The sequence below is a fragment of the Macaca mulatta genome, chromosome 16 (genome assembly GCF_049350105.2).
Source record: "Macaca mulatta isolate MMU2019108-1 chromosome 16, T2T-MMU8v2.0, whole genome shotgun sequence".
Taxonomy (NCBI): domain Eukaryota; kingdom Metazoa; phylum Chordata; class Mammalia; order Primates; family Cercopithecidae; genus Macaca; species Macaca mulatta.
In genome coordinates this window covers 8,414,789-8,435,102 of record NC_133421.1, presented here as the reverse complement: position 1 = coordinate 8,435,102, position 20,314 = coordinate 8,414,789, and the positions used below count along the sequence as shown (strand labels likewise).

At 43.6% G+C, this 20,314-nt stretch overlaps 3 long non-coding RNA genes across 3 annotated transcripts in view; 2 read left to right on the top strand and 1 right to left on the bottom strand.

Annotated features, from left to right (window-relative positions):
* The window catches only part of LOC144335299 (uncharacterized), a 34,876-nt gene extending 31,213 nt beyond the window's left edge, over window positions 1-3,663 (top strand). The window contains exons 2-3 of the long non-coding RNA XR_013406050.1: window positions 888-997; window positions 3,314-3,663. This is a non-coding gene — a long non-coding RNA (uncharacterized LOC144335299). The remainder of the gene's footprint in view (window positions 1-887; window positions 998-3,313) is intronic.
* Window positions 795-20,102, bottom strand: LOC114673043 (uncharacterized). Its single transcript, XR_003723601.2, has 4 exons — window positions 20,028-20,102; window positions 3,879-4,093; window positions 3,621-3,723; window positions 795-1,756 (listed from the first exon to the last, which is right to left on the bottom strand). It is a non-coding gene; the product is annotated as an uncharacterized LOC114673043 (long non-coding RNA).
* LOC144335297 (uncharacterized) overlaps window positions 14,076-20,314 on the top strand; it is a 62,506-nt gene continuing 56,267 nt past the window's right edge. The window contains exon 1 of the long non-coding RNA XR_013406048.1: window positions 14,076-14,238. This is a non-coding gene — a long non-coding RNA (uncharacterized LOC144335297). The remainder of the gene's footprint in view (window positions 14,239-20,314) is intronic.

Sequence of the window (20,314 nt, the reverse complement as noted above, 5' to 3'; positions counted from 1 at the left end):
TGGGGTAGGAGGGGATTTGGCGGTTGATCCTCTGTGACACGCTGTTAAGCACCCCCTTGATTTTGGCTCTGGGGCTCACCTTTCCACCCTGAACCTCCCAGGGCTGAGCCTTTCCAGGTTCTGCGGGGGTTTAATGGCTCACTTTCCACTGCGTTACTCTTCTTCAGGGTTAGGAAAATTAAATCGCCCAAGGTTCCGCATCGTATTGTGGAATTCAGACTCGAACCCAGGTTTTCCATCTTCAAACCTCTATGTTTAAAATTTATTGTATAAAACCAGAAAAAAGCCTGAGCACTTAGAGTACCAGAAGAACCAATTTCAGAATATAGATGCAGGATTCCTAAATAAAATAGTAACAAATTGAATCTAGCACAAATTAATGAAAAATCTATGCACGGTAGATAACTCAATAAATAAATATGAAGTAAAGTGAGGTACCATTTTTGTGCATAGGTTACTAACTTGGTGGAGATTTTAAAAGAAATACTACCAACTATAGGCAATGGATGGAGAAAATAGGCATTCTTATATGTTTCTGGTGTGAAACCAAAAATTGGTATCACCTTTCAAGGGGTCAGTTTTACTATATATAACAAAACTCTTAATATTTCATGCAACTTTTAACCCAGAAGTTCCACCTCTAGGAATTTATTTTCAGGAAGCAATCATGATATTCACAAAAATTTGGCTATGAGGATATTCATTTCAGTGTTATTTATAATATTGAAAATTAATAACAATGTATCTGTCCACTAATATGGACTTCATAAAATAAAATACCAGACACAAAATAATGTTGAAGAATAGTTTTAATAACATGAATATATGATAATGTTATAGTCAGTGAAATACATAGTTTCAAAACAGTGTTTTTTTTGTATTACAAGGGATTCTTTCTATTGCAAGTAATGAAAACTCAACTAAAAATGGCTTAAGAGAAAGAAAAGGAAGATATTGATTCATAATACTGGAAAGTCCAGTGTCAAAATGTCTTCAGGTAAGACTGCATCCAGCCTCATCCTCAGTAATCTGTTTCCATCTCTTGGTTTGGCTTTACTTTCAGATAGACTCTCTAAAAGCATAGTTAAAGAGAGCTACCGGCAGCTCTGGGATTATGCTTTACCAATTTAATAATCTAACAGGACAAGAGAATTTCCTTTCAAATCATTCTAGCAAAAATCCTAGGGCTGAATCTCATTGGCCAGGTCTGGCTCATGTACTCCTCTCTTTAACTGAGAGGAGGTGTGAGTCCCATTTGAACTATGTCATAATAATGATAGCTGAAATTGATTGGTATTGACTATGTATCAGATTATGAGTCTAAGTCCCAGGATTTGATGTGTAACTTTAAGCAATTTAACCTTCCTAAGCCAGAAAAGAACACATAATCTGTGTCCTCTGTATTATTTCACTAAATTCTCTTGGCAATCCTACTGAAACAGATGCCATATCCACCCTCATTGTATGGATGAAGAAACTGAAGGTCAGGCAGGTTAATTATTGGCTTAGTCCATTTAGTGTTGCTATAAAGGCATACCTGAGGCTGGGTAATTTCTAAAGAAAAGAGGCCGATTTGGCTCATGGTTCTGTAGGCTTTACAAGAAGCATGGCACTGGCATCTGCATCATGTGAGAGCCTCAGGCTGCTTCTACTAATGGTGGAAGGTGAAGGGAAGTCAGCATGTGCGGAGATCACATGGCGAGAGAGGAAGCAAGGTGTGGAGGCGATGCCAGGCTCTTTTTAACAATCAGTTCTCCTGGTAATGAATAGAAGAAGAACTTACCCTTGAGTGAAGACACTAATTTGCTGATGAGGGACCCACCCCCATAACCCGAATACCTCCCATTGGGCCCCACCTTCAACATTAGGTATCAAATTTCAACATGGGATTTGAAGGGGACAAACATCCAAACTAAAGCAAGTTTCTTTCTTTCTTTTTTTTGCATAGAGATGTCAATGCAAAAATTGCACAGGATAAAATCAAGTAGGCAAGGAAGTCTTTATTCAAAGCTATTGCAATGGGAGAGAGGCCAGAACTAAAATCTGAATTTACCTCCCCTGAAACAGAGTAGGAGAGTTTTTCAGAGCTGAAGTGTAGGGGGATCACAAGTTTCTTATTTAAGTTGAAAGAATTAGCAAATGATGCAATTCACTCACATGGATTGAGAACATGGGAGGTAGCAGTTCTTCAAAGAAGAATCAGATGCTGCTTCAGACCTTGACTATAAAGCCCAAAACAAAAGTAAAGAAAAACAAAACAACCCCATAGAATAAACAAGGATATAAAAACTTTAAAAGTCTACTATTCATATACTTGGAAAGGTACAGAATAGATTATACCCGTGTTATAAGAGCAGAATAAGATCATGATACTTTTTTTTTTTTTTTTTTTTGAGATGGAGTCTCGCTCTGTCACCTAGGCTGGAGTGCAGTGGCCAGATCTCAGCTCACTGCAAGCTCCGCCTCCCGGGTTCACGCCATTCTCCTGCCTCAGCCTCCCGAGTGGCTGGGACTACAGGCACCCGCCACCACACCCGGCTAGTTTTTTGTATTTTTTAGTAGAGACGGGGTTTCACCGTGTTAGCCAGGATGGCCTTGATGTCCTGACCTCGTGATCCGCCCGTCTCGGCCTCCCAAAGTGCTGGGATTACAGGCTTGAGCCACTGCACCCAGTCGATACATTTTAAGAGAAGAAAAAAGGGCCCTTAAAAATTAAAGCAAAGAGTGGACCTGAAAAATGTAACAGAAGAGTTGGAAGATAAACTTGAGGAAATCGCCCAAGAAGACACAGAGATGAAAAATAGGAAAGCAAAGATAAACAAGATTAGAGATTAAGACTGGCGTGTTCAATATCTGAATAATATGTGTTCAAGAGAGAAAAAGAACATGTAGGAGAGGCAGTCATCAATAAAACCATACAGAAAAGTTTACTCAAAACACATGAAGGACATGAGTTTCCAGATTGAAAGAGTTCTTCAAGTGCCCAGAGAAATGGATGAAAAAAGACCTGTCGAGACACATTATCATGGAATTTCAGAACACAGAGTCCAAGAGATTGTAAAAGCTTAGAGAGCAAGGGAGAGGGTACATAAGAAGATCAAATACAAAGGATCGGGAATCAGCTTTGGTTTTGCCGGCTTCAATAAACAATGGTAGAGGCAAGAGACACCAGAGCAGTGCTTTTCGAAATTCTTAAGAAAAACTATTCCCAGCCTAGAATTCTGTACCCAGCTAAATTATCAACCAAATATGAGTGTAAAATAAGGGCATTTTCAGATATGCAAGATTTACTTCACATGCATTCTTTCTTAAGGGGCTACTGGAGGCTGTGCTTCTTGAATGAGAGGACAAGCCAAGAAGGAACACATGGGGCACAACGGAATCTAACACAGGAGAGTGGTGAAGGGACTCTAGGGTAAGGGTGACGGGAGAGTCCAGAATGACAGTTATGAACTAGGTGCAGAAGGAAACACGTCCAGCCTGAAGAAGCGGGACACCAGGACTCCAAGGAGAGACACACTGAGGGCTTCCATCACCACCATCCCCACTGCCATCACGTTAACTTTTAAATCAAGGACTCAATACCCAGAGTCTGGCCCAGATTTTTCCTCTGTACTTACCTTATTTTGACCACATGCTGATAAAGTTCCTGCTCATTCCTCCAATGCTCTGATACTTGATCTGCTGTGGGTGTTGTCTAGAAATGTTCTGCCTTGACCTCTTCTGGGAAGTGGACGGGAAGTCGTGATGAGCAGAATATACAGAACAGCCATCTCCTTCTGACTATATCCTGGTCAAACATCTAAAACTCAGCCCATTCTCCAGTGCTACCGTATGTCTCACCTGTGCTGAGCCCAGTGACTCCCAGTGTTACTCACCATCTGACTCAATGATTTTCCCATAAAAGGCTCTTATAAATGCTTAGGGAAGCTGAAGCCAGACAATGACCGAGAGGCTGTTCAGTTTATCTTCTCCTGAGCCTTCCTCAAACAGTGGTAACATCACCCTTTCCTTATTCTTCTAGATTGCTGCTTGCTGTTCAGTTTTTCAAAACTGAGTCATGCTGTTTAGGGATGTATATATTGGTGGAAAACTGTAAAGGAAATAGGAGAATGATTAACATTAAGTCATCATCGTGGTTATCACTGTGGGTGGAGAAGAGACCACAGTTGGGGAGGGATAAGCAGAGGTTTCTAAAGGACTGGTTATGTTTTATATCTTAAACTGGGTGGATGATTATTTACCTTATTATTATAATATTAGGTTGGTGCAAAAGTAATTGTGGCTTTTGCCATTACTTTTAATTTGCCATTACTTTTAAAATTTTATCCATCCTTCTGTTTGTATGATGCATTTTACAACAAACCATTTTAAAAATCAGGTGTTGTTACTCAATAAAAGGGGAAGTCAATGAAACAAGTAGAAATAAGAGAGATTTATTCAGAATCTTTGGATAACAAAAATACCTGCAAAGAGAAAGGATAAGAAGGGACTATTTATTTATTTATTTAATCTATTTTTTTGTGACGGAGTCTTGCTCTGTTGCCTAGGCTGGAGAGCAGTGGCGCGATCTTGGCTCACTGCAACCTCCGCCTCCAGGGTTCAGGCAATTCTCCTGCCTCAGCCTCCTGAGTAGCTAGGATTACAGGCGCGCGCCACCAGGCCCAGCTACTTTTTGTATTTTTAGTAGAGACGGAGTTTCACCATGTTAGCCAGAATGGTCTCCGTCTCTTGACCTCGTGATCCGCCCGCCTCGACCTCCCAAAGTGTTGGGATTACAGGCATGGGCCACCGCGCCCGGCCTATTTTGTTTATTTTGGAGATGGAGCCTCGCTCTGTCACCAGGCTGGAGTGCAGTGGCACAATTTCGGGTCACTGCAACCTCCGCCTCCCGGGTTCAAGCGATTCTCTTGCCTCAGCCTCCCGAGAAGCTGGGACTACAGATGTGCAACATCACGCCCAGCCAATTTTTGTATTTTTAGCAGAGACGGGGTTTCACCATGTTGGCCAGAATGGTGTCCAGCTCTTGACCTCGTGAACCGCCTGCTTTGGCTTCCCAAAGTGCTGAGATGACAGGCGTGAGCCACTGCGCCGCGCCCTACATTTTATTATTTTCCAGTGAAAGCAAGTGTATTAAGAAAGTAAAGGAGCCGGGCGCGGTGGCTCAAGCCTGTAATCCCAGCACTTTGGGAGGCCGAGACGGGCGGATCACGAGGTCAGGAGATCGAGACCATCCTGGCTAACACGGTGAAACCCCGTCTCTACTAAAAATACAAAAACCTAGCCGGGCGAGGTGGCGGGCGCCTGCAGTCCCAGCTACTCGGGAGGCTGAGGCAGGAGAATGGCGTGAACCCGGGAGGCGGAGCTTGCAGTGAGCTGAGATCCGGCCACTGCACTCCAGCCTGGGCGACAGAGCGAGACTCCGTCTCAAAAAAAAAAAGAAAGTAAAGGAATAAAAGAATGGCTACTCCATAGGCAGAGCAGCCAGGAAGAGGCATTTTTTTCTCTGGCTCTTTTTTCACTGTAAGCAACGGAGACTTGCTCAGTTTGACTCAGAAAGGGTAGGAGTTGTTTTGAGCCTACGCAAGGAAGGAACTGGAATAGTAAAACTTAGCATTTCCCGCAGGCATCTCTGTGTGTCTGTCTGCTCTGTTCCCCATTAGCTATACAGACGCTCCTGTGGTTATGATGGGGCTGTGTCCTGATAAACCCATTGTAAGTCAAAAATATCGTTAAGTGAAAAATGCATGTAATACACCTAACCTAGGCTAAAGTAGCTTAGCCTCGCCTACCTTAAATGTACTCGGAGCACTTACATTAGCCTACAGTTGGCCAAATTATCTAACGCACAACCCATTTTATAATAAAGTGTTGACTCTCTCATGTAATTTATTGAATATGATGCTGAAAGTGAGAAACAGAACGGTTGTATGGGTACTTGAGGTACAGTTGCTGCTGAACGTGTATCGCTTTTGCACCTTCCTAAAGTTGAAAAATACCGAGTTGAACCCTTGTGGGTTGGGAATTGTCTGTATAACGCATCTCCCCAAGATGTATTGTCTTAAAAGAACAACCACTACTTATTTGTTGGCGTACAATGTTGAACTTTGGGAAGGGATTGACAGGAACAGCTTGGTTCTGCTCCATGTGGTGTTGGCTGGGCCACCCTGCCTGCGGCTGGAGGGTCTGGGTGGCTTCACTCACATGTGTGGCTCAGCACAGGTGTCTGCAACAGCAAAGGACTGGCCAGACCAGTCTCTCCAGCAGGCAGTCAGTCTCCTCCTCCTCCTCCTCCTCCCCCGCTTCCCCTTCCCCTTCCTCTTCTTCTTCTTCTTTTCCTCCTCCTCCTTCTTCTTCCTCTTCCTCCTCTTCCTCTTCCTCCTCCTCCTCTTCTTGTTTTATTTAAGTTGTGGGGTACATGTGCAGAACATGTAGTTTTGTTACATAGGTATACACATGCCATGGTGGTTTGCTGCACCCATCAACCCATCACCTACATTAGGTATTTCTCCTAATGCTATCCCTCCCTTAGCCCCCCACCCCCCAACAGGCCCCGGTGTGTGATGTTCCCCTCCCTGTGTCCATGTGTTCTCATTGTTCAGCTCCCGCTTATGAGTGAGAACATGCAGTGTTTGGTTTTCTGTTCCTGTGTTAGTTTGCTGAGAATGATGGTTTCCAGCCTCATTCGTGTCTCTGCAAAGGACATGAACTCATCCTTTTTTATGGCTGCATAGTATTCCATGGTGTATATGTGCCACATTTTCTTTATCCAGTCTATCACTGATGGACATTTGAGTTGGTTCCAAGTCATTACTATTGTGAATAGTGCCACAATAAACATACGTGTGCATGTGTCTTTATAGTAGAATGATGTATAATCATTTGGGTATATACCCAGTAAAGGAATTGCTGGGTCAAATGGTATTCCTGGTTCTAGATCCTTAAGGAATCGCCACACTGTCTTCCACAATGATTTAACTAATTTACACCAACAGTGTAAGAGTGTTCCTATTTCTCCATATCCTCTCCAGCATCTGTTGTTTCCTGGGCAGTTAGTCTTCTTTATACAGTGGCTCAGGGCTCCAAGAGAAGGAGAATGCAAGATGTCAAGCCTCTTGGTGGTCAAGAACTGGCACCATGTCACCTCTGCATTCTGTTGGTCCAAGTAAGTCACAAGGCCAGTCTAGAACACAGGGAGACATAGATTTCACTTCATGATGGGAGAAGTGCTTACTAGATGAGGAGCATTTGTGGCAGCTATTTCTGTAAACAACTTGCCGTATCTTTTTTTCCATCTCATAATTTTGGTGTGTACATAATTTTAGTTTGCTATAGCTGAACTCTACATGTTTTTCTGTCACCTCCAATTTTATTGCTAAGTAGCAAATTCTTTTTCTGTGTTTAGGTTTAAATTCCTAAGAACAGTTTGGTGAATTCATCTCCTTACCTTGTGTCAGTGGTCAGAGGTCAAAGGCCATCCTATTTTTTTTTTTTTCCTGTGTTTTTATTTTGAAAAGCCTTTGGGGCCGGGCACAGTGGCTCATGCCTGTAATCCCAACACTTTGGGAGGCCGAAGTGGGTGGATCACGAGGTGAGGAGTTCAAACCAGCCTGGCCAAGATGGTAAAACCCCGTCTCTACTAAAAATATAAAAATTAGCTGGGTGTGGTGGCAGGCGCCTGGAATCCCAGCTACTCAGGAGGCTGAGACGGGAGAATCCCTTAAACCCGGGGGGCGGAGGTTGCAGTGAGCCGAGATTGTGCCACTGCACTCCAGCCTGGGCAACAGAGTGAGACTCTGTCTCAAAAAAAAAAAAAAAAAAACCTTTGGGATAGTTGCAAGAACAGTACCATGAATGCCTATTGATGCTTCACTTAGATTCACCAATTTTAACATTGGCCACATTTGTTTGATCACACATTCTTTCTCCATGCTTATATATATATAAGAAATTTAACATGTATATACAACTATCTAGTGTACTAACTATATTCATATTTCCACAATTGCCCCATAATGCCCTTTATATGCCATTCTTTTTTGATCCAATATTTAATCTATGATCACACATCAAAATTAGTTGCCATGTCTCCATAATGTTTTGTTTTTCTGAAAGACAGGAGGATCTCCCTCCCTTTCCCAGGTAGAAATGCAGTGGCTTGATCATGGCTCATTGCAGCCTTGACCTCCTGGGTTCAAGTGATCCTCCCGCCTTATTTTTTGATTCTTTTTTGTATGTAGAGATGGGGTCTCACTATGTTGCCCAGGCTGGTCTCGAACTCCTGGGCTCAAGTGATCCTCCCGCCTCTGCCTCCCAAAGTGTTGGGATTACAGGCATGAGCCTCCCTTATGTTCTTTAATTTAGATAAGTTCTCTGTCCTCTTTTGTCTTTTAGGACGTTGACGTTTTGGAGAGTCTAGGCTGGTTGTTTTGTACAATGTCTTTCCATATGGATTTGCCTGATTATTTCCTCATGATTAGATTCAGCTTAAACATTTTTGGCAAGACTATGCCATAGGTGATGTGTGGCCAGTCAATTCAGGGGCTACTCTTAGACAATTGTTGGCCAGCTGCCTGTGCTTACTCCCATCCCACCCCACCTCCCATCATTTCCTTTGCCTGAAGTCTTCTGGGTAAGTTTGACCACAGAAAGATGATAGCAGATGACTGGAGGGTGGGAGGAGAGGAAAGGCTATGATATCGCCCCCTATTTCTCTGTTTTCTGTGACAGCTTTTCTTGTGTGTCTCCAATTCCTCCCAAACAAACACTCGCTCTGTGGTTCCAGCTCCCATGGGGGAAATACCCTCTCCTTAGTTCTGGCTCTTTTTGTTTGGCCTCAGCTTCTGTGCTCTGATGAAACTGACTTCTCCCGTTGACCCTTTAGTTCCAGCGTGGCAGTTGCTTTTGGCTGCTGCCGACCTCTCAGTTGCCTCATCACCCCATCCTGTGTTTGGCTTCTCAGCTTTTCCATTTCCTGTGTAACCAATTTCCTTATTAACGTTCCTCTTTATTTGGTTTGAAAAGTCTCGGGTGGTGTCTGTTTTCTTGACTAAACCTTGACTAATATAGGTAGGTTTTCATCATCAGTGTGATTTGCGTGACTCGTGGAATGGGGCCCCGTGGTACAAAATAAGGCAGCATTAGCAACAGGAGTTATACGAGGGGAAATTCCTTTATAAGGAGAAATAAGCAGTGTAGGCCTCCTCCCTGGTTATACAAAAGGAAATATACAAAAAAGAAACATCTCAAGGTGGTAGAATTTTGTATAGTTTTTATATTATTTTTCTTCTTTTCGGTTCATCCAAATTACTTAATTTTTTTTTTTTTTTACAATAGACGTAGATATTTTTGACATGAAGAAAAAATTGCCATATCTGTAAACAAATGAAGGAGAATGGTGTACAGGTGTACATGTTGTACACAATAAAATATTATCAGAGGACACAAAAGTGGCTAACCCCCATCAAAAAACAAAAGACAAAATTACAACAAATTTAGAGACCTTAACTGGTTTTTATTTGCCATTCTAGAATAAGGTAACACCTCATCGTACAAAATAGAATGAGTGCTTTGATGAGCTGAGCAGAGGTGGTTGGTTTTTTTTTTTTTTTTGAGATGGAGTCTCGCTCTGTCACCCAGGTTGGAGTGCAGTGGCACGATCTCAGCTCACTGCAAGCTCCGCCTCCCGGGTTCCCGCCATTCTCCTGCCTCAGCCTCCCGAGTAGCTGGGACTACAGGCGCCCGCCACCTCCCCCGGCTAGTTTTTTTTTGTATTTTTTTAGTAGAGACGGGGTTTCACCGTGTTAGCCAGGATGGTCTCGATCTCCTGACCTCGTGATCTGCCCGTCTCGGCCTCCCAAAGTGCTGGGATTACAGGCTTGAGCCACTGCGCCCGGCCCTTACATTCTTTCTAAAGCAAAACACATCTAGTTTAGTTTTGCTTCTTAGAATCAAAGTCAGAAATGCTATAAGTTAAATTTTGTAACTGCTTAACAAGGAACCACTGACTACCAGTTTTTCTTAAAGACAGTATTACCCATTGCCAGAGTATATAGGTTTTAAATTAATAGACTTTAGAGAAATTTTAGATTTACAGAAAAATTAAGCAGAAAGTGAGAATCTATTTTTCGAGCAGAAATTTTTGAGCGCTCACAAAATTTCGGGGTCCGTTGTAATAGTTGGGTTTCTGTTCCAATGAGCTTGTGGATACACCAATAGCTTATAGCCAAGTGCGTATCAGTACCCACCAAATCCATGAGTGAGATATTTTTCTTTAAATCACTAAATGGCTCTAAATGACAGGTTTTACATACACTTAGCCCTCTGTAATGGCAGAGGTGGAATCTGTGGATACAGAGGACCGACTGTTACCTGGAAAACCAGGGTTTGTTTGCCTGGTGAGTAACAAGCGATTCTCCAGGAGAATGCAGGTTATGATGAATAGGAGTTTTCTTAGTTGGCACAAGAAAGGCGGGCACTGGGAGTATTCTCCAAAAGCGCATCTTCTCAAGGGAAAGTGACAGGAGGCTGTTAACAAGAACTAACTGTAACATATTTAAAAAGGTTTATTCTGAGCCAAATGAGTGACCAAGGCCCACAACACAGCCCCAGGAGGTCCTGTGAACATGTGCCCGAGGTGCTCGGGGCACAGCTTGATTTTATATATTTTAGGGGGACAGAAGTTCACAGATACCAATCAATACGTGTCAGACGGGTGTCAATTCAGCCTGAAAAGGTGGGACAACTCAGGGCACCAGCTTCCAGGTCATACGTGGATTGAAAGATTTTCTGACTGGAAATTGGTTGAAAGAGTTACGTTATCTTTTTTATTTTTATATTTTTGAGACAGAGCCTCCCTTTGTCACCCAGGGTGGAGTGCAATGGCACGATCTGGGCTCACTGCCACCTCCACCTCCCCGGTTCAAGTGATTCTCCTGCTGCAGCCTCCTGAGTAGTTGGGGTTATAGGTGTGCACCACCACGCCCGGCTAATTTTTGTACTTTTAGTAGAGACGAGGTTTCACCATGTTGGCCAGGTTGGTCTTGAACTCCTGACTTCAGGTGTCCACCCACCTCAGCCTCCCAAAGTGCTGGGATTACAGGCGTGAGCCACTGCACCCAGCCAAGTTGTTATTATCTAAGGACCTGGAATCAATAGAAAGGAATTGTCTGGGTTAAGATAAGGGGTTGTGGAGACTAAGATTCTGAGGTGGGAGGCAGGACTTGACTCTAGAGGTGGGGCTAGGACACCAGACCAGTTGAAGACTAGCTAAAAACAGGTCGGGGTGCGGGGCAGGTGGGGTGGGGCAGAAGCACTTCCTTATAAGACACATACACCAGTGTGCCATGTCAGTTGACCATTGCCATGGCAACACCTGGAGGTTACTGCCCCTTTCCATGGCAATGACCTGACAACTGGGAAGCTCTCACCCTCATTCTAGAAATTTCTGCATAACCCCCTTAATTTGTATATAATTAGCTCTCACCCTCATTCTAGAAAATTCTGCATAACCCCCTTAATTTGCATATAATTAGAAGTGGGTATGAGTGCAGACCTGCCTCTGAGCTGCTACTCTGGGCACACTGCCTATGGGGTAACCCTGGTCTGCAAGGAGGAGGACCTGTGCTGCTGCTGGTACACTGCTGCTTCAATGAAAGCTGCTATTTAACAGCAGCAGCTCACTCTTTAATTCTTTGCTGGGTGAAGCCAAGACCCCTTCAGGGCTCAGCCTCAATTTGGGGGCTTTCCTGTCTTGCACCAGTTCTTGTTATGCAGATGAAGTCTCCAGGCAGCAGACTTGAGAGAGTGTAGGTGGTACATGTCTCTTACCAGAGCTAAAAAGGTGCCAGACTCTTAGTTCATCTCTCCTGGATCAGGAAAAGACCTGGAAAGGGGAGGGGATGCTCTACAGAATGTAGATTTTCCCCACAAAAGACAGCTTTGCAAGGCCATTTCAAAGTATGTCAAAGAAATCTATTTTGGGGTGAAATCCTTTGATTTCTTTCAGGGTCTACTATCTGGCATATGAGGCTATACTAGAGTCAGGTTGAAATTTATTATCTTGTTGCTACAAAGAGTCTGTTTTGTCAGTCTTAAGATCTCTGTTTTAATGTTAATGCTGGTCAGTTGTGTCCTTTTGGTTTGATGTAATCCCATTTGTCTATTTTTAATTTTGTTGCCTGTGCTTTTTGTTAGGTTTTGAATGGAGGCGAGGGTTAAAGAAAGACACACAGGCCGGGCACAGTGGCTCAAGTCTGTAATCCCAGCACTTTGGGAGGCCAAGGCGGGCAGATCACCTGAGGTGGGGAGTTCGAGACCAGCCTGACCAACATGGAGAAACTCCATTTCTACTAAAAATACATAATTAGCTGGCCGTGGTGGCGCATGCCTGTAATCCCAGCTACTCAGGAGGCTGAGGCGGGAGAATCGCTTGAACCCAGGAGATGGAGGTTGCGGTGAGCTGAGATCGCACCATTGCACTCCAGCCTGGGCAACAAGAGTGAAACTCCATCTCAAAAAAAAAAAAGAAAAGAAAAGAAAAGAAAACAGAGAGAGAGAGAGGGAGAGAGAGAGAAAGAGAGAATGGCTCAACAGCAAATGCAAGCATTTATGTCCAGGACAAACTTATAGAGGTGGGGGACCAGCTTAATGTCAGTGCCCACTGCTGCTTACAGGCTGGGGTACTTACAGGTGTGGGTGGGAGGGGCCTGGGCAGCCCGGCTTGCTGCCTGACAGGATATTGATCAGATGTTCCTTTGATCAGGCGGTTTGGCCCTTGTTCTGGTGGAGTGTGGTGTTCCTTGCATTTTCTCCTAGCAGAATAGGATAAGAGGCAGGCTGTTTCTCACAGCCTGAACCCCTGTGGAATGTTCCACTTTGACCAAGGTCTGTGAAATGGTGGGGGACTTACAAAACGGTGCAGTTTGGACTAACACTTTTGAGGGCTCTTGTTCTTTTTGACTATATTTATTTTCTAGGAGGACAAGAAGTTTCTGGGTATTCTTAAATATTACTTGTGAGCTTTAAGTTACTCAATGATTTAACTTATGGTGATGGTTATCTTTAAATAAATATGTCATGATTTTTTTTCTTAACCATTTTTAGTATGGACTGTATAAAATATACAAAAGGCCACCATATTTATATACAATTTAAAAAATAATTTAAAGCAAATTAAAAAGTACTCAGATAGCTACAACCCAGTCCAAGAGTTAGACTATGGACAGAGTCCCTCTCCCGACTCCATCCCCTAACTGCAATAAACCTCTTCCTCTTCCCGTTGGTAACCACTCTCCAAACGTGTGACAATCACTTCCTTGCAAACGTTTGTAGTTTGACACTTCTTTTTTTTTTTTTTTTTTTTTTTTTTTTTTTTTTTTGAGACGGAGTCTCACGCTGTCGCCCAGGCTGGAGTGCAGTGGCGCGATCTCGGCTCACTGCAAGCTCCGCCTCCCGGGTTCCCGCCATTCTCCTGCCTCAGCCTCCTGAGTAGCTGGGACTACAGGCGCCCGCCACCGCGCCCGGCTAATTTTTTGTATTTTTAGTAGAGACGGGGTTTCACTGTGGTCTCGATCTCCTGACCTTGTGATCCGCCCGCCTCGGCCTCCCAAAGTGCTGGGATTACAGGCTTGAGCCACCGCGCCCGGCATAGTTTGACACTTCTATATGCATTGCTTAGTTTTGCCTTTTATGTTTAGACTTTTCATCTACTTGTAATTTATTTATGTATGATGTCAAGTTCCATTCTTTTCCATATGGACACTTCCCGTCCCAGCACTGTCTATCAGAATTTCTACTTCCTCGCCTGATCTACACTACCACTGAGGCAGGAGAATAGCGTCTGGAGGCAGGGAACCGAAGGCTGATTCATGCTGCTTATGAGGGAAAGGAGGGGTTGAAGTGGGCTTAGGTTCGGAACCCAAGCCCAATTCATCCCTTTTCAACCCCTCCTTTTTCCTGCGAGGCAGTTGAAAAATGAAAGTACCTCTGATTGGTCTCCTCCTGCAACCAATCAGACTGGTCGGGGGCCAATGGGAGCCCTCCAGAGGGTATTTAAACCTCAGAAAATTTAGTAACAGGCTTTGGAGCTGCTTATTTGAGCCCGCTCTCATCTGTTGGAGTAAATCTCTGCTTTCGCTGCCTCGCTTTGTGTGTTTTGTCCAATTGCTTTGTTCAAAACGCCAAGAACCTGGCCAACCACCCTCAACCGGTAACATATTTTGGTGAACCAGCCAGGAGGTAAGCCCAACGTTTGGTATTTATTTTTCTCTTTTTCCTCTTTTTCTCTCTTTTCCTCTCCAACTCGGGACCCTCGGTGGACAGCGCCTAGGCACGGAGGCAACCGCAGGTTTCTGGTTGGGGCCACTCTCCAGGGAAACTGAAAGGTTTCCACGTGGAAGCGCCTGATCACCACCACCCGGTTTGGGTGACGGACCTGAGTCCTCTTTTTCAGTCTTTCAGCAGCTGTTTTCTGGCACGGCAAATGGTCAGAAATACCATATGTACGGGCCTTCACGGCCCCACGCCAAAACCTAATCATTCCCGCAAAGAAAGTCCAAAGGCAGGACTAGATATTACAGACGACCCCCTTTCATAAGGTGAACCTTTCAGGGTGAACATAACCGCCCCCATGTAGCTCCTTGCCAAGTGCTCCTGAGGCCAAAACCCAAACACTGAACACCCTAGTAGGTCCGCCTCACACACTCGGAGGGGAACACCATATTCCCCTCTCCCTCCAGCCCCGCTACCCCTTCAGGAAGTAGCAGCCCAGGGGCCAGTCCTAGTGCAGGCCCCCTTCTCTGTAACTGATACACAACAACGTCAGGGAAAGCTAGGAAGCTCTTCTGAGAATCCCAGGAAATTAGCAGATGGATTCCAGACTTTGACCCTAGCCTTTCTCTCTCACTGAGAAATGTTCAGTTCATTCTAGCAACCTCCTGCACCCCCTTTGAAAAGGAATGAATCTTTTGAGGCCGCCCACCGGGAAGCAGACGATTTATTTGCCCAAAACCCTCAGGGCAATCACCTGGGCCCAGACACAGTTCCCACAAGTGATCCTAATTGGGACTATAATGCTCCCGTGAGAATGAACAACGGGGCTAAATTTCTTGAGGCTCTCCTTGGAGGAATGAGAAAGGGAATAACTAAGGCAGTAAATGATGAAGTAAGGGAGGTTCCACGGGGCAAGGTAACCCTTGCCATACTCATGCTACAATCTGGAAAGGAAGGGCGCTGCTAACCAGCAAACACTCCCCTATAAAGCAGAGGCCTGAAATTCTGCAGCTTTTGGAAGCCATACACCTGCCAAAGGCTGTAGCTGTCATTCATTGTAGAGGGCATCAAAGGGACTTAACCCTTAGAGCACAAGGAAACAGAAAGGCTGATAGAGAAGCGAAAGCCGTAGTTCTCCGGGTGCAATCCCAACAGATTCCGGCTCTACTTTTCTGTGATTCCCCAGTGGCGCCTGAATACACACCACAGGAAGAATAGTTAATAAAGGAGCAAGGGGGACAAAAACAAGGATCCTGGTGGTATATGGTATCAAACTCACATCTCCCTCAAGCAGCCTGATGGAGAATCATAAAAACCCTGCATGACTCTTTCCATATGGGGGGAGAAGCCACCCTGGCCATGGTTAACAGGCTCTTCACTGGGCCTCACTGAGCTTCTGTGGTTAAGCATGTCTGTCAAACCTGCTCAGTGTGTGCACGGAACAGCCCAGGACACAAAATGCCTCCTCTAACAGACCAGTCCAGAGGGGAGTTCTATTAGAGGACGCTGATAGAACATAACCAGGAAAAGACGGGTAATCAGACTTCACACACATGTCAGCTGGCAGAGGATATACGTTTTTGTTAGTGCTAATAGATATCTTTACTGGCTGGGTTGAAGCTTACCCTACCAGATCAGAGAAGGCTACTGTGGTTATAAGGTTCTCTTAAAAGAAAGAATCCCCCAGTCTGGGTTACTTCAGAGTCTCCAAAGTGATAATGGCCCATACTTTATCTCCCAAATAACTCAAGGGGTTGCTAAGGCTCTCAGAATCAAATACTATTTACATTCAGCATGGAGGCCTCAATCCTCTGGGGAAGTAGAAAGGGCTAACCAGACTCCGAAACAATTGTTAGCTAAGTTTGATCAGGAAACATCAGAAGCTTAGCTCAGCTTTCTGCCCCTAGCTCTCTTAAAAATCTGTAATACTCCTAGAGCAAAAATTAATATAAGCCCATATGACATGTTATATGAAGGCTATTAGTTTTTTTTTTTTGGAGATGGAGTTTCGCTCTTGTTACCCAGGCTGGAGTACAATGCCTCGATCTCGGCTCACTGCAACCTCTGCCTTCCGGGTTCAAGCGATTCGCCTGCCTCAGCCTCCCAAGTAGCTGGGATTACAGGCATGCACCATCACGCCTGGCTAATTTTGTATTTTTAGTAGAGATGGGGGTTTCTCCATGTTGGTCAGGCTGGTTTTGAACCCCTAACCTCAGGTGATCTGCCCGCCTCGGCCTCCCAAAGTGCTGGGATTACAGAAGGCTTTTCTTAACTAATGATCTAATTACTGATTCAGAAACAGCTGGTTTAGTAAAATACCTAGTTAACCTAGGACAATGTCAGCAGGTTTTACGGAAGTTTGGAACTCAAAGGCTTGCCATACTGGGCACTAACCAGCAACCCCAAATCAGGCCAGGGGATAAGGTGCTTGTTAAAGCATGGAAGGAGGGGTCACCTGCTCAGCAATTACAACCCAAATGGAAGGCACCGTTTTCCGTGATACTGGCCACGCCTTCTGCAGTCAAAGTACTAGGATTAGATAGTTGGATACACCTTTCAAGGATCAAGTCTGTGATACCTGAAGCACCGCACCTGGAACCTGAAGTTCCCATCAGCCACTACACCTGTGAACCTGTGGCAGCCCTGAAGTACCTGTTTAGAAGACAGCCAAAAGGTAAATGCCTACCAGCTTTCCTTGGTGTTTTTGTTGCATAGTTACTGTAGGCTGGATAATAGTAGCCATGTTTTTGTATCTTTTTGCAGATTAATTGCCTTCTTTCAAACAGCTGGAATCACTTCCTAGTAATTAAGTAGAATATTTTAATTCATTTCTATAACACACATTCCTGACAGCATAGGTATTCATCTCCTGAAGTTCCCATGAAATCTTTTAACCAAATTCATTTCCTCTTGCCTGGAGATGATCGTGCAGTAAGGGTTCCAGCCAGTTCCAAATGAATTCACCACCCCTGGTCGTCAGGAAACTACCCTGTCTCCACTAGACAGAGCACGGTGAGAGTTCTGTGATTCCCAATGGGTAGAGACTGTCAGTCAAGTCAGTGTGAAGCAGTTACAGAAAGACCATCAGTCCCTCTGCCTCACATAAAGACTTACGGGGATCATGTCTCTCAGGGGGAAATGAGGCAGGAGAATAGGGTCTGGAGGCAGGAAACTTAAGGCCCATTCATGCTCACTGGATATCAGAGGCTACTCTTCAACCCCCCCTTTTTCTGTGCGACAGTGGCCGCCCCTCCTTTTTCTGCCTGGCAGTTGAAAAATGAAAGTACCTCTGATTGGCCACCTCCTGCAACCAATAAGACTGGTCGGGGGCCAATGGGAAACTCCTAGAGGGAATTGAAACCCCAGAAAATTCTGTAACCAAGGCTCTTGAGCGGCTTGCATGAGCCCACTCCCCGCCCTGTGGAGTGTACTTTTGTTTAAAACAAATCTATGCTTTTGCTGCCTTGCTTTGTCCATTTTGTCCAGTTCTTTGTTCAAAACGCCAAGAACCTGGACAACTACCCTCAGCTGGTGACACCACCTCTGTTGAAAATGAAGTGTCCATATATGCCTGTTTTGGGGCTCTCATTCTTCTATTCCGATTGTTCTACTTGTCAATCCCTGTGTTAATATCATGCCATCTTCAAAACAGGTCATTTCTATTGAGGTCTGGCTTGTTTGCTCATACTACCCATAGCATGTCTTGCCTGATTGCAATATCCTAACTTTGAGACTTACTTTATTGTCCAGCATGATTCACTTTGTAAAGGTCCTGTGTGTTCCTGAAAAGAATGTGTGGTACACAGTGTTGGGTGCTGTGTTCTATAAATGTCCTCTTGATCACGTCTATTAATTGTGTTCAAATCTATGTTCTTACTGATTTTTCATCTACTTGTTCCATCAATTATTCAGGAAGGTGTATTAAATTTCCTGCTAGGATTGTGGTCTTGTCTGCTTCCCCATGTAGTTCAGTATTTATTTCATATGTTTTGAGATTATAAGGGTCACACAAATTTAAACTCATATCTTCCTGATGAATTGAACATTTAATCAATATGAAGTGAACCACTTTCCCTAGATATACTACTGCCTTCAGTTTCTTGTTTCTGCAATTGATAGAAGAAAAACTATTTACTAGATATATAGTGTGTGTGTTTATATCTGTATATGTATGTGGTTTATATATGTGGATATATACTTTTTGTGGTAAAATATACATAATATAAAATTTACCATTTTAATAATTTTAAGTGTTCAATTCAGTTGCATTATGTACATATTATTGTGCAACAGTACTACTGTCCGTTTCCAGAACTTCATCTCAAACTCTATACCTGTTAAACAGTAACTTCCCATTCTCCTCTTTCCTCAGCCCCTGAGAATCTCTAATCCACTTCCTATTTCTAACAATTCACTCATTCTAGGTACTTTAATAAGTGGAATCACACAGCATTTATCCTTTTGTGTCTGGTTTATTTCACTTAACATGTTTTCAAGGTTCATCCATGTTTTAGGATGTATCATAATTCCATTCCTTTTTATGGCTTAATATTCCACTCTCTGTATATATCACATTTGGTGTATCCATTTATCCATCCACAAACACTCGACTGGTTTCCACCTTTTGGCTATTGTGAACGATACCTCTGAACATTGGTGTACAGGTACTTCTTTGAGTCTGCTTTTAATTCTAAATTTTTATACACAATATTTTTCATTGTTATCTTCAACCGTTTTTATAAACTTATTGTACTCCAGCCTGAGCAACAGAGTGAAGCTGTCTCCAAAAAATATATATAAATTATATATAAATATATCATATATAATTATATATATGTAATATATAATATATAATTATATATATGTAATATATATATAATTTAGAATTTCCATTATTGAGGAATTTCTGGGGACAAAACAAAGACATTATGTCCTCACACATGTGCACAATTCCTAGAAGGTGTCATTTCACTGTTCTGCTTTCCATAGATGTTTCGAGACACCTGAGAAGTTAACTGTAAGTCCAACCATTGCTATTCTGTAAGCAATCTGATTTTTAAGGACTATTTATATGAGGAGGTGAATAAACAGCATAAAGACCTGTTTGCTCATGATTCAGCTTTGATAATTATCAACACATGGCCAATCTTGTTTCCTCTTTACTCCTTTACTCTTCATAATTGATTTGAAGCTAATCGAGGCCATCACCTCATTTCCTAGATAAATATTTCAGTACACAAATGCAAAAGATAAGGGATTGGAACCCAGGGACTCATTTGATCAGGTTGGCCTGCCCTGCTTGCTTTTGATTGCTTGCTTTTAGTTTGTTCTCTCTTTCTCCATGAAGCTGATGGTGGTGGTAGCTGAAGGCCTCCCCTCTGAACACTAAAACGTAACCTCCTCTGGCTACTTTATAGATAACATTCGTAGGTCACCATGGTAATGGTCACTTCTCTTGTCTTTTAGAAACTTAGGCTAGCTACCATTCAGTTCAAACTGGTTGAGACCACCAGCGCATCAGCTGGGCCTGTTCAAGTGCCCAAGAGGTGGCCTTTTGATGTCAAAGTGCCAAAAATCCTACTTTCAGATCATGCTAATGCTGCCATTTTCTGTACGTGTGTCCTGTGAAATGCCAGGAACTCCAGCTCTGCTTGCACAGAACAGACCGGTGACTTCATTTTTCCCTGCTGCCAATCACCTTCCCCAACCCTTAGACCATCGCATTTCCCTAATCCAGAAATATCTGTAAGCCTTACCTTTGGGGGAGGCAGATTTGAGAGCTGTTCTCCTACATCCTTACTTGGCAGCTCTGCAAATAAATCTTCTCTTTTGCAAAACCTGTGTCACTGTGACTGATTTACTGCTCATGGGCAGAACAGAACTGGACCTGGCTGGCCACAGGATTTCTCAGATGCCTTTAAGAGTAGGAAGCTGCTAAAATATGCTCAGCTGCCTCCGAGCTGCTGGTTTTTTTGCTGTATCCCTTAGATTCTCTCCTGTGCACATGAAGGTTAGGAGTCAGCTGAGGATTTGAAGGGGATTT